Source organism: Neomonachus schauinslandi, chromosome 11 (assembly GCF_002201575.2).
Source record: "Neomonachus schauinslandi chromosome 11, ASM220157v2, whole genome shotgun sequence".
NCBI classification, from domain to species: Eukaryota; Metazoa; Chordata; class Mammalia; order Carnivora; family Phocidae; genus Neomonachus; species Neomonachus schauinslandi.
The window spans coordinates 100,187,441-100,202,335 of NC_058413.1; the positions used below are offsets into that span (position 1 = coordinate 100,187,441).

The following is a 14,895-nucleotide window of genomic DNA, read 5'->3' on the forward strand; positions in this document are numbered from 1 at the left end:
CTGGAGGAATCATCTGAGCTCGTCCGGGAAATCATTTAACTCATAGAAGAACTACTAAGTTTAGAGCGGTGGGTCATTTCCCCAGGGCACCATCATTCTTCTTGTAATGATTCATCCAAAAGAGACCCACAAAGAATGGTTTAAATTTTTGACAGTCATGAAGAAAGAGAGGAAAGAAGAGGATTAGGAAATGTCTTTAGGGCTAAGGAACATTGGCTAAAGAAGGAATCGCAAGTGAGAGGGTAAAGGAGCAATTTTAAAAACCTGGATGAGGCTTCCTCCAATGTCTGGGCAAGCCACATTCCTGTAACCCTCTCGTCGTGCTCTGCACGCCGCTCACTCCCCTCCCTGTGCATCCGCAGCTCCCCAGTAGCTGCCAGTCCTCCCCATTTGGCAACCACCTCTTCCCCAAGCCTCCCCACTCATTTCAATCCATTCAAATCCTGACAGTCCTTTCAAGATGAAATTTAAGTGCTTTACTTCCCTTAAGAAATCCTTATATTCCCTTGTCTGGACTCACACTGCCCTTAGAATTAGCTCACCCAGCCGAACCCTTGATTTTGGCATGTCATGCATTTGTTCCTGGTTTTGTCTGTGTCAATCTTACTTCCCAAACCTAGCTTTCACGTGAATGATACACAAAACCATCTTTAGATCAAGGACTATGGCTCAGCCCCCTGCCTATCACACTTACCTAGGAAGTGTTCTAAACACTGGTTGATTAGTTGACTATTGTCATATTGCAGCAAACGCAATCACAGTTGAGTACCCTATATGCCACGGGTGATGACTTAGCAAGGGCCCATCTGGCTACAAACCAGAGAAACTCACCCAAAGACGTTCAAGTGAAAAAGGAATTATTAATAGGAGAATATAGTGGAAACACACTGCAGGGTATCTAACTGGGTCTCATGAACCAGAAATTCATTAGGCAACAATTTCTCTCTCTCTCTCTCTATCTTTCTCTTCCTCCTTTTCTCTTTCTTTTTGTCTCTCTTTGGAGGGCTAGGGGCCTTGATTCTCTGCAAACTGGCTTCTCTTACTCATCCACTACACGTGGCTCCATTCAGAACATTCCCAATGCTGGTCTCTGCACCTGACCTTACAGAATCTTCTAACCCATCTCCTCGCAGCTGGCCAACTGGGTGTGCATGGTCTGAATCCAGTTCCTTAGAGAATCTGCCTGGTCCAGTCTGGGTCATTGAGACTTCCCAGTAAATGTTGGGGTAGTAAAAGAGATCTGTGTGGTAGTGAGACTGCCCATCACAGGGACTTAGATGGAACAGACAAATCATCTCAGATTACTGCAACAGTTGGACCTTCAAAAGTCAAGTCACAGACGGGAAGGATGTGGAATCAATACAAGGTGTCATTGTGAGTGGCTCGGAGGCACCATGGCTGACAGACCCTGCTTCTCCCAACTACCTGGGTAGTGGAGTATCTCCAGCAGGAAGCATCCAGAACTCAAAGTCAAAAGACAAAAATTGCCATCCTGATTTGCCACCAACAATTCATATGACAATGGCGGTTAGAAAAACTAACTTTTGAGATCTGGAAGCCTCAGGTTTGGCACATAAAATTGGGATGATAATAATATAGAAGAGGAAAAAAATTCTCCTTTCCCATCTTTGGGTCTCTGGCTGGACTTAAGAATTAAACTGACATGAAACAGATTAATAGGAGAAATGCGTGTGAATTTTATTAATATTTTACATGTACATGGGAGGCTTCACAAGAGAATGAAGACCTCAAGAAGTGACCAGAACAGGGGCGCCTGGGTGGTTCAGATGGTTAAGCATCTGCCTTCAGCTCAGGTCATGATCCCAGGGTCCTGGGATTGAGCCCTGCATCTGGCTCCCTGCACAGTGGGGAGCCTACTTCTCCCTCTGCCTCTCTCTCTCTGCCATTCCCTCCGCTTGTGCTCTCTGACTCTATGTCTCTGTGAAATAAATAAAATCTTAAAAAAAAGTGACCAGAGCAGGAAGCCTTTATACCCTTAGACAAGGAAACAATCAATCTGTGAAGAATTGACAAGACAGAAGGGTTTGGCTTAAGGGTAGTAAATGATAAATAAGTAACTAAGAGGGTAAGGATTGTTTTAATAGGGTTCATGTGTACAGATTTCTTAGCACCAAATTCCCTGTCTCTGGTGATAAGAATGTCTTCCTTCCTCCTGGAACAAGGAGGGTACCTTTCATATGGGACTTTTATCTCCTGCTTTCAGGAAGAAAAAGGAGGATCAGAGTGTCCTTCTTGCGCCTACTGGTTTTTTAAATGCCTTTAATTCAAAATAATCAAATGCCAAAGTGACATATGTTAAGGTGATGTAATTTGGTTTTCTTTAATAGTATCTGTTCTGTTCAATGTTCTCTGTTCAAGGTAATGAGAAATTTAAACCATAGTTTCCCTTACATTGAATCCTTACCTTGGGAAACGTACCCTCTTCCCACTCATGGGTCAGTTTAACAGGGGACTTTGGAAAATAGTGGTTATATAGCTTATATGTGGCTTTGATACTATAGTATCCCTTGCCCCCTCATCCCGTCATTAATTTTTTCCTACCCTTTTCAGACGCTGCCAAGATTTATAGTCAGAATCAGATTTCACTGTAGATTGAAATCTGCCCCCCATGTTGGCCCTCTATCCACTGCACATGAATGTCTGTTATAATTATGAATGCATGAATATACAAATATACATGTAGTGAAAATATATTTCCAAAATCAACAGCCTCTGGAAGCTTTTCTGGAAAGAAAAGCTTTTTTTTCCCCTTTTTTAAGGTTAACATAGACTCTATGAAAACAAACTGTTTAATCACATAAAACAAAGACCAGATTTTTAAATCAGATCCTGAACAGTTCAAACAAAAATTTAAATGTGTGGTTTATTTCATTATCCCAAACTGCATTTTCCCTTTTTCTTTCTCAATGGTCCACTGTGGAATTTTTCTGAGAAGCAATTAACCGAAAACCCTCAAATCCTTTTCCTAGCAATTGCGGCTAAAAAAACAGAACTTCACATCCCAAGTCTAAGAAAGATGTATATACAAAATGCTTCTTGCTTTATCCTTATTATTTGGAGTCCCTGGATGTCTTATTTTTCCTTTTGAATATGAATTCAGGAACAACTGAATATCCTGGTGGCGAACATGAGAGCAGTCCTTGAGCAGAGCTGCAACGGTGTCCTCATGGACATTGAAGGGCACATCAGCTTTTCCAGTGGTCTTCCTACTGGAACTCTATTCCACGGTGATTCCAACAGGCTTCAGTGAGCAAAACACTTGATAATGTCTTGGGCATTGGCTTGGAAAGGCAATCTTCTTGTATGGACAAAATGGAGTGAAGACATAGTTCCAAAAGCAATAGCCTCTGGAAGGAGCAAAGAGCAAGAAGGAAGTAAAAAGGGAGGAGGAGAGGCAGGGAGAGTGAAAGAGAGGGAAGGAGGGAGAAATGGAAGAAGTCAAGAAAGCATGCCACTCCCATACAGCTGGAAGCGTGGGCCACTGGTAGCTCTTCTTCCCATGTGGTCCGCTCATAATGTATTTGCTTTGTTACCTTAGGTCACGGCCTCATGAGAAAATAGCTCTAAAATACTAGTGCACAAAAGATCAAGGTCTGAGATGCAAGAAAGAATGAAGAACAAGTAAGGACCCTAACTTGTGGGTAATTCTAATAGATGTATTAAAAAATAATGTCATAGGGCTCCTGGGTGCCTGAGTCGGTTAAGAGTCTGACTCCTGATTTTGGCTCAGGTCATGATCTCAGGGTTGTAAGATTGAGCCCTACGTCAGGCTCCACACTCAGCATGGAGTCTGCTAGAGAGTCTGTCTCTCCCTCTGCCCCTCCCCCCACTCATGCTCTTTCTCTTTCTCTCTCTAAATAATTAAATAAAATCTTTTTAAAAATTTTAAAAAGTAATGTCATATGTGGTTAAAAATAAGCAAGATGGAATTAAAAGGCACAATAGCAACAGCCTATAAATTTCAGGGGAGTGTAAATACATGGGGTTGAAGTGTTCTAGATCTTTGAATTATCCAGGAAGGGTAAAAGTATTGATTATCTTTAGACTGATAAGTTAACAATGCATATTGTCATTCCAAACAGATGATGGTATACTGCGCATACTTCCTTGGCACTCGCCATGCCTGTTCAACATTTTTCTACTGCAAGGACCTGAGCCTGAGGGTTTTCTCTGGTTGTAGGAGTATGTTTGGCCCCTACACAGAGCAAGTCAGAAAAGCTGGGGAGTTAATGCAGCAGTCCTCAGGCCCTCACCCAGTGACAGATGAGAAATGCTGAATAATTATGCCAACTTCCTTGCTCCTGGAATAGAAATGCCATAACATGTTCTCTGCACTCTCGCAGAGGTCCCAGCAGGAGTGAGTCCCAGCTGCCCACAGCAGTAACTGGTTCATGAACGGAGCCTGATTGGCCTCCTTTCTTTCTGTCACTTTCCCAACACCCTCACCAGTGCCTTGTGGGATCCAAAGTAAAATACCTATACTCCAATTTTAGGCACCACAAAAATAACTCAATCAAATTAGTAGAGTAGAGGAAATGGAATGACCAAAAAAGAAAAAAAATCATTCAGAAGGAGGCAAGAACTAAGAGAGAGAAAAAACAAAACAAAACAAAACAAAAACAAAAACACAATATAGACCTGTCAGGACAAAAAAAAGTGTAAAGTAAGAAGGCAGTTGATGGAGAGTTAAAGATAGACAAAAAATCAGTAAAAATACGTAATACCTGGGCAGCAGGATTCATTAACTGGACTTAATGGATGTATATAAAATACTGCATCCAACACCTACACGTTTGTTTCAAGAATACAGAGTCCATTAAAAATTACCCTACACCTGCTTACAAAGCAAACCTCAACATATTTCAAAGGACTGAAATGATATAGAATAAATTCTTTGATGAACACTTTTAAGTTAAAAGTCAAAATATAAAAAGATAACTAGAATATCCTTATATGCTTGGAAATTAAGAAATGTACCAATAAATAACCCATGGCTCAAAAAAAAGCAATCATAGTGAAAATTATAAAATAGTTTGAACTGACTAGTAATAAAAGTGCTACATATCACAATTGGTGGGTTGAAGCCAAAAGAGTATTTAAGGGGAACTCTACTCCTCAAATGTATACACTAGTAATGTAAATGGGGTTATGAAGTTAGGAGAGGAACATCAAACAGACATAAGTAGAAAGAAAATAATAATACAGAGCAGAAACTAATAAAGTAAAACGCTAAGGTACAATAGGGAAGATCAGCAAGGCTCAGTGGTCAGCTCTCTGAAAAGACTAATATAATTAGCAAATTTCTGGTTGGAATGATCAAGAAAAAAAAAGAGAGAGAGAGAGAGAAAGAAGGCACATACACCCAATGTCAAGAGTGAACACAGAAACCTCATGGTTATACTGCAGACATTTCAAAGATAGTAACTAGTCATCATGAATAACTTTACAACAATATATTGAAAATTTAGATGTATAAGTTCCCAAGTAAATATACAACACATGCAAAACTTGAATTGTCCTGTAAACATCAAAGAACTTAAATTGAACATGGTTCCCACATGAAACCCTCGAGGCAGATGGCTTCACAGGTGAGTTCTAGCATGTATTCAAGGAATCAATAGTTTTAGTCTTCCACAAGATCTTTCAGAGCATAGAGAATGAGAAAACACCCCTCAACTAATTTTATAAGTTCAGCAAAACCCTAGTACCCAAGGTACCAAGGTTATTTATGAGAAAGAAAAATTACAAACTAAAAATCACTCATGAATACAACTCCAAAAATCCTGAACAAATTATTGTGTAGTCCCTAAAACAGCAAACACTTATTTGGGGCTTACTAGGTGCTAGGCACTGGTTTAAGCCCTTTGGACATGTTACTGAACCTTACAATGGTGCTGTGTGGTAGGTACGATCATCCTCATTTCAGCATATGAGGCACAGAGAGGTTAAGGAATTTGCCCAGGTCACACTGCTAGGTAGTGGTTTAGCTGGAGTTCAGACCTACACAGTCTGACTCGACAGCCTATTCTTTTAGTAGTTACACTATGACCAAGGTGGATTGATTGCAGGAAAAAGAGGCAATTTAACATCCAAATATCAATTAATATAAATTATATTTACAGATCAAAGGAGAAATGCCTTCTGATCATTCAATAGATATATAGGGGGGAAAAGCTCAAAGTCCACATCCATTCACAACAACAACAAAAACCTCTTGGCAAACTGAGAATAGAATGGAACTTCCTTAATGTGATAAGGATTATCTACAAAAACTTCAACAAACATCACACTTAATGATGCCACATTTAAAAGCTTTCCCTTCAACTTGAGGACAGAGAAGAGAATGCTAACAATTACCAATTTTATTCAATATTCTACTAGGGGTCTTGGACAACACAGTAGGTAAGAAAAATAAATAGAACATATAAGGATTGGAAACAAAAAAAGATACAATTATTATTTTAAACAGATAGTGATGATATATAGAGAGAAATTTTAAAATCACCTACAAAGAAACTACTGGAATATAGGAGTTTAGCAAAGTTTCTGGATACAAAGTGAATATAAAAAACTAAATTCATTTCTAACCAGCAACAGTTATAAAATGAAATTTAAAACAAACTTCATTCACAATGGCATTAAAAAATGAGAAGTACCTAGGAATAAATCCAACAAAATATGTACAAGACCTTAATGGAGAAAATTATAAAATTTTATTAAAAGGCATTAAAGAAGACCTAAATAAATGGAGAAATAGACCACTTCATGGACTGAAGGCCTCAACATTGTAAAGATGTCATTTCTCTCCAAATTGATTTATAGACTCAGTAAAATCCCAATTAAAATCCCAATAGGTTTTTGTTGGAACTTGACAAGCCAGCTCTAAAATTTATATGACAGTGTCAAGGGCCAAGAGTAGCTACTCTTGAAGAAGAAAAATAAGGTAGGGGGACTGTCTCTACCAGACATAATACTTATTATAAAGCTATAGTAATGAAGACCGTATGGTATTGGTATAAGGATTGACAAATAGACCAATGAAATAGTAGAGAGCCCATACACAGACCCATAACTTAATCAACACTTGATGTACAGCAGAGGTGATATCCTAGATCAGTGGGGAAAAGACAGAGTTTTCAATAAATAGTGCTGGGGTAATTGAGTATCCGTAGGGGAGAAAATGGAATCAGACTTTCTCTGAACACTATGCACAAAAAAAATCAATTCAAGTAGATTAAAAAGTATAGATGCCCAGCAAAACTCTAAGGATTTAGAAGGTAATATAGAAGAATATCTTCATGACCTTGGGGGTAGAGAAGGATTTCTTAAACTGGATACAAAAATCATTCATGGGAAATCTGAGATTTGTAAATTTGAGTATATTACAGTTAAGAACATCTGTTCAACCAAAGACACATTAAGAGAGTGAAGGGATAAGCCACCGAGTGGGAAAAGATTCTACAACTCACAAAACTGACAAAGGACCAGGATCCAGAATTTATAAAGAACTTCTGTGAATCGAAATGGTGAAAATAAAGAACGACCCAGAAGACTTGAACAGACCCTTTCTAAGAAAGAAAATCCAAATGGCCAATAAACCTATGAAAAGATGCTTAATCTCATCAGCGGAATGCAGATTAAATCCCAACAAGATGCTACTACACAGCCATCAAATTGGCAAAAATCACATCGGCCAGCACCAAGGACCTGGATCGCAGATATTCTCATGTATTTTTAATGGGCATATACACTGGTGCACCAGTTTGGAGAACAGGCTGCCATGACCTAAGAGAGTTGAGCTGGGCACACTCTGTGCCCACCAATTGCACACCCAGGGTCATACCTAGAGCAAATCTGACAGAGGCACGTGACTGTTCTTTGCAGTATTGTTTTGAAATAGCCCCCACTAGAAAAACCGAAATGTGTGGCAACAGTAGAATAAATACATTAGAGGAGACGGTCATGAAAACGCACCATGATTATAGTTATAGACATCAACATGGGCGGTTCTCCAAATGATGCAGCTGGAGAGAAACAAGTCCTGAAGAAGATGTACATTTTTATTCCAATTATATAAAGTTCAAAACAGGCAAAAGTAAACAATATTATTTAGTGCTGCATAAATGAGCGGCAAGCTGTAAAGAAAAGCAACAGATGTCAGGATAGAGGTGGGCTCTGGAGGGGAAGGAGGGGGTGTCGCCCCCACGGGAGAAAGGGGTGCTTCTAAGACCCTGCGGTGTTCTATTTCTCAACTTGGGGGCTGTTACTGGGTGTCCATTTTATATTAATCTTCATACTGTGTTTTATGAACATTTTTATATGTATGATCAATCTTGTGATTTAAAAAAAAAAAATCCTGCATGTCTAGATGCAGAGTCACTTTTGAAACGAGCGCAGGTGTAGAGATGAAGGGTACGTGACCATAGAGGTGCCCTCGTCTGCTCTGTGAGGCATGCCCTAGCCTGGCTCCTTTTACCGGTTTTACCCAGTGGGGTTAAAGCATTCCAGGGCACTGAAGGACAAATGGCTGTTCCAACAAAAACGGGGCAAGGATAGCGGGGAACATAACAGAAACCTCCACTCAAGCTTCCCTCCAAGCTGCTCTTTCCAATGCTGGAAAAAGTACTTCTGTGATTCAGACATCAAGGCCTCCTTTAGATCAGAGGCCCGGGATGCTCCAGAAATGATTTAGACCCCAGTAGGCAGTGATGTCTCCTTTCACACTCCATGGCTTCTGCTTATCTCCCAGAAAGAAACGTACACCCAGGTACAACACAGCTATTAGGAGCCCGCTCCTGAGGCCGCGGCGGGGGTGGGGGGTGTTCACTGGAGCAGCAGAGAAGCACCTCCACCGAGCCTTTTCCTGGTTTTCTGCTCAAACCAGACCTGAGGCCAGGTGTGAACCCTTAGGTCGGAATCCAGGGCAGAGCCAAATTAAGCAACTCCCAGAGTCAGAGGAACCGGCCATTTGGAGCCTTTCATGTGCTTGGTAATTAATAATAAATAAACAAAATTACAAGTCAAATGATAACTCATCAAATGTGATGTGGTCCCACAGGGCCTGCTTTAGGTTTTAATGAATACATATGGTGAGTCCAGGGATGATTAATCTGAGCCTTCACTGTGCGGAGGTGGGGAGCCCTTTCCCGGAGTCCACAACCTTTCGGCGCCCCTCTCTTGTTAGAGTCGTGGCTCTCTGTGGGGAAGGAAAGAGGCTGTTCCATCAGTCCTCGAGGGGCCCTGTGTGTGCACAAAGACTGCATTTCCTAGGGCTCTAACATGCATCCTTTCGCGGAGCTTTGAGTTGAAACCCCCCAGCCACACAGATACAGATCAGCCAGAAACTCTAGTTCTCTAGTTCTCTGGTTATCTATACTCACGAGTCTCCCAATTTTAAGCTGGCCACTGAATCCATTGCTCAGGTTGCAGGAAGCTTTGAGAAGGAGGCCAGGGCAGGGAAGGAGAGGAAGGGCGCAGGGGGCGACCTGCTCCGCTGGAGGAGAGAAGTGATGGGAAAGGGGGAGACCCAGGGTGGGGACGGTTGAGGGAAGAGAAGTAGAGTCCTGAGCCTCAGCTGGGGCCAATTCCATAATCCAGCAAAGAGGTGTCCAGCCCCAACTCACCCCCGTGGCATGGCTTGTGAACTGCAGGGAGATGGCATCAAGGGCCTTTGGCAGAGCCAGGGACCAGAGGTTTTGCGGTGGCAGGTGGCCAGCCTGCTGGAGGTGGGCATGTGGCCAGCAGTAATACCAAAGCTCGTGAGGCTGAAAATCAGGGCGGGGCTTCCACGACACCCACCTGGAAAAGCCGAGACCTGGGGTTGCTTCTGTGCTGTATGGATGATTTTGCTTTGCTTCCTCTTTGTGGTGATATTCCTTCGTCATGTGCTTACTTACAATACTTGCTATGATCTGATTTAGGCCTGTCTTCTCCGTTCCATTGATTTTTTTTCTCTGCTAATTACCGTAGCGGTATAATGCATGTATTTGGCACACCTGTCAGGCCACTAATAATTCGATACAAATGGAAGGCTGATGTATTTCACTCTTTTCTCCCTCTGTTTCTTTCTTTCTTTTTTTTTTTTTTTAAAGATTTTACCCATTTTTTGACAGAGAGAGAGACAGCGAGAGAGGGAACACAAGCAGGGGGAGTGGGAGAGGGAGAAGCAGGCTTCCCGCTGAGCAAGGAGCCCGATGTGGGGCTCGATCCCAGGACTCTGGGATCATGACCTGAGCCGAAGGCAGACGCTTAACGACTGAGCCACCCAGGTGCCCCTCTCTCCCTCTGTTTCATACAGATACGAAAAGCAATTCGTTTTATGTTCTGAGTGCAAGCTGTTCGGACTAAGATTGGATCTTGTAATTCTGTTCCTCTTGCATTGTGTTCTGTTTTGTTTTTGAGAAAGCATGAGGTCAGATGATTAAAGGGGAATGCTTACAAAATTGGGAAAAGAGCAGTAAAGGCTGAACGTGGACTTTCCAAAAAGTTGAGGAGAGATGTCACACCCTCGTGGGAATCCCATTCTGTAAAGGAAACCCAGCCTCGGAAGTAAACGCTGTGGGTGTCAGTCTTCAGTCTCTTGTCAGAAAGCTTTGGAAAAGAACGTGTGTGGGGAGGGGGACCCCATCCATTCAATCCTATCTTCTTCATCCCCTCCCGCCTTTCATCCTCACACCCACTAATGCATGTTCTTTTCTTTATGTGTATTTTTGTGAATTAGGTACTGTTGCTTTGTATGTATATGCCTTTATTTATGTTATTTTTCACTATGCCCTTAATGCCCGCACACATTGCTGTGCATACATGTGGGCTGTTACTTCTTGCCATTCCGAGACTTGCATCCCCTCTTTTCTGAATCTACTCCCCCAGGGAGGGACACCCAGATTGCCTCCAACGCCCCAACACAGCGTTTCTGTAGATGTCCCTGTCTCCTCTGTGCAGACCTGGGTGGGAATTTTTACCGGGTATATTCCCAGGAGTAGAAATGCCAAGTCATTAGTCAATTAAATATTTAACTTTCGTAAGACACACCAGTGCAAGCCTTACCAGTCTACATCCCCACCAACAGTACATGGGAGTTCCTATAATCACCAACACACCCATACACACCTCCAACCCCTACCAAAATTCTTGGAATGATCTACTTTACCAATTTTTGCCAGTCTAATAAAAATAAGACAATTTTTTTAAAGTAGGCTCCATACCTAACGTGGGGCTTGAACTCACGACTCTGAGATCAAGAGTCACATGCTCTACCACTAAGCCAGCCAGGCCCCCCTACAATTTTTTAAATTTCACCTTTCTCTGATCAATTTGAGGACATATAAAGGTGCATATCAGTGGGGTAAGGTTAAGTGTTATAACAACCCCCACATGTCAGTGGCTTAAAGTCAGTGGTTCCTTTTTCTCTTTGGACTTTCTCCCAGTCCAAATTTGTGTATTTTGATTTGTATATTTTTTGTATATTCTAGAAGGTATTGGTTCCCTGTTGATTTTATCCATTGCAAATATATCTTCCAATCTGCCTGATCACTTTGGCTATGGTCTTCCATCAGTCAGCAATCTAAGTTTTTAAGTAACCTAGTTAATCAATATTTAGCCTTTTGTTTTTGTTTTTGTGTTTTTATTTGCTTAGTCTTAACCTCTGAATTCCTCTTGAAGGTACCCTATCACCACTTCCTTTGTCAATTGCCGCACGAGTCCCCAGTTTGCAGGGGTGTCACTTGTTAAGGCAAAGGGGAGTGGAAGGTCCCAGGGGAAAAGCCCACCCAAAAACTAATTGCCCAGCTTCCAAGTCTTTCCCCTAGCATCCAGTTTCTCATAATCCTGCAGGCCCCGAACTGGAAAAACTCAGTCCTCCAAGGCTCCTGTAGGAACGTACAAAACTGTTCAGGAAACCCTTCCAACTGGCTGGAGAGTCAGGCAAGAGTCAGACCACAGAGAGTGTGCCATTAAAACGGCTGCAGTATTAAAGGGTACTATGCTGGAACTTTTTCAGACACACTGAAACTTCTTTCAGTCTTCTTCCTGTGTTGTTTCTTGACTTTGATCTCTTGCTCACACTTCTCCCTTGCCCAAAAAGCCCTGGTCTACCTTTGCTTGGCTAAACCCTCTTATCCTTAAGACTTTCAGGAAGACTTCTGTGACCTCTGTCACCCGACCCCCACATCTAGGTGAATGCACCTCCTGTGTGTTCCCCAGGACCTGTCCTACTCTCTCATGCTGAATTTACCACACTGCATTGCAGTGGCCCTTCGGTCACCTGATTGTGAACTTTTTGGAAGAGCCTGAATCCAATTTCCCCCTTGTATTCTTAGCGCCAGCATGGGACCTGACACGTGCTTTGGCAGTAATGGCTTTTGAGTGGATCACCTGATGGGCTTACTACGCCCTATCCCTGCACTTGGCCCTCCTGCCCAAGCTTCAGGGACTCTGGGGAGATTTTCACTACAATAGAGAGGGCCCAGAAGAATTCCGCTCCAGCAGCCAGCTGGGGTGCCTCTCTCCCTTGCTCTGCCACCCAGGCTACTTCTGGGCTGATCTATCTCCCGCCAGGCCCTGCGGCATGTGGATCTGGGTTAGCTCTCCTGGGCCTCAGCTTCTGTTGTGGAAGGGGAGGAGGGCAGCGCATCTTACATAGGGTTGAGTGAAGGCCAGTGAAAATCAGGGTGCTCTGTGCGGGCGGTGGCCCTCCTCTTTCCGATTCCCACATTCAGAGGTCAGCTTGAACCGGAGAGCAGGCCTCAGGCAAGCAAGGTTGGGGGAAGACAGTCCTCGGCCCCATGGGCCTTGCAGCTTGCCAAGCTCGGGGCTCGACTGCCCCCTTGTGTCCAGAGAATGAAGGACAAGGGAAACAATCCCAAACAGGTTTGGGACTGGTCCCCAGGGAGCCATCCTGCTGTCCGGCCTCCTTCCCCTGAAGGACACACTCACACACAGAGACACACAGTCAGGACGACGACCTACCTTGTCCTCCAGGAGTCTGCCACCCACCCCACTCACTGCTCGTTATTTCCCCTGGAGGTCTGTCTGAGTGCCTGGGATCCTCCTCTGGAAGGCAAAAAGAAGGGCTGGCACATTTTAAAGGGGGTTTCTCCAGGAGAGGCCCACAGACAGGATAGGAACGGGCAGAAGAGCTTCTCCTGCCTGCCTGTAGATTCTGCTTCCAGAAGCATTCTCCACGGCAGCTTTGGAGGGTTCCATTATCGAGAGAGGAACACTGCTGGGCTTGGCAGCCCTGTCCTAGGGGCCCCCGCTGTCACACCACTGCCTGACTGTGCGGGACCTCGGTCTAGGTCTGTCCATCCCAGGCACCTGGATGGGCCCTCCTCCCACCCCCTCTGCCCCGGTTCCTCTCCACAGTACCTCCCTATTGATTTCTTTCTTAGGGCTCACACTTTTTTATTTTATTATATTTTATCTTTGATCTACTCCTCTACTGTCTGCCTTCCCTTCTGCTCCCAAGTAGAATGAGGTCAGGGCCTTGCTGGACTCATTCACTGTATCCCCAGAATACAAAACAGGGACGGGCATATAATGGCCACGGAGTCCATGTTCACGGATGAGGGTCCCTGACCATGCCTGGTGTCCACCCGTGGCTCCCACCCTGGCCATGCTGCTTCTTCTACCTGACCTGCCTCAGCACCCCAGGCCCCTGCACCTCCATCCCACTGGCTGCCTGGCAACTGGGCACGGACTGTTAGTTCAAGACTCACTTTAAGCATTATGTCTTTGCGATGCTTCCCTTATCTCCTCCAGATTAGGCATGATCGTCTGCATGCCCTCCCCTCCTAACACTGTTGTCCTAACTGCCTACAAGCCCAGCAAGGCAAGAAATGTGTCCTATTTAGTCCTGCTTGCTCAATGCCTGGCAGATGGCAGATGTTAAATAAATATTTGTTGATGAACTCTGATTACCCCCTGGAGAGGCTCCCAGAGTCCAATACCCTGAGCTACCTTCCCAGCCTTCCTTGTTCTCCTCTGTTCTCTCATACGGAGCCCACCCTCTAGGCAAAGAAAACAGAAAACATCACATTGTTCATCTGGCATCTTCCTAAGGCCGTGTGTTGTTTTGTTTTGTTTTGTTTTTAGCAATAGCGTTTCTTCCAGTGTGAACACATTTCCAACCATCACCCTCTCTTATAACTCATCTCAGCTGCCACTTACTTCGTGACATCTTCCTCCGACCCTGAGCAGGAACCAATCCTATCTCTTCTGTGCTTCCTGTCATTGTCCCTCTCCCAAGCAAATTCTGTCTTGCCATAGAGTCCCACGCCTACTCAGTAATAGTGTTTAACAAAAGTGTGTTGCTTGTATTTCAGTGGATGACAAATCCTTTCTGGCCACTAGCCTCCCATGAAACCAAAGACAATGCCTACTCACAGTCAGCCCACAAAGTGTACGTGGTATCATGTAAGAGAGCCAACAGCTCCCCGGTGTGACTGCCCATGTAACTAACCCCATGACCCCTGGAGAACATACCCCAGGATGTGTGTCCACAATTTATGCAGGGAGGTAGAGCACTGGGCACCTCAGCCCTGCCGAGAGCACCTGCCCTGGACACCCTTGCCGTATGCCCTCCCACCTCCCTCTTTGCTTTCTGCTTTCCCAGGCCAATCCAGCTTTCTGGCTGCACACTCCAGTGTGCACTTGGAGCTGTCTTTGGAGGAGGTGCTAACACTCAGCCTCTGGGTCCACATACTGCAAGCTTCCTCTGGTAGCTAACTCCGATCTGCTCCCAGCCTTTGAGAGTCAATTTCTCCTATCACTCATGTGGTAACACCATGGATAGATCTGACCCGCCCTCTATGACCATCGCCAGCATGCACGCACACACACACACACACACACACACACGTGTGCACATACCCACAT

General features: G+C 44.0%; 1 long non-coding RNA gene across 1 annotated transcript; it reads right to left on the bottom strand.

Moving 5' to 3' along the window:
* Positions 1-213: 213 nt before the first annotated feature.
* Positions 214-14,876, bottom strand: LOC123326198. Its single transcript, XR_006540939.1, has 3 exons — positions 14,856-14,876; positions 12,226-12,230; positions 214-959 (listed from the first exon to the last, which is right to left on the bottom strand). It is a non-coding gene; the product is annotated as an uncharacterized LOC123326198 (long non-coding RNA).
* Between the last annotated feature and the right edge of the window lie 19 nt (positions 14,877-14,895).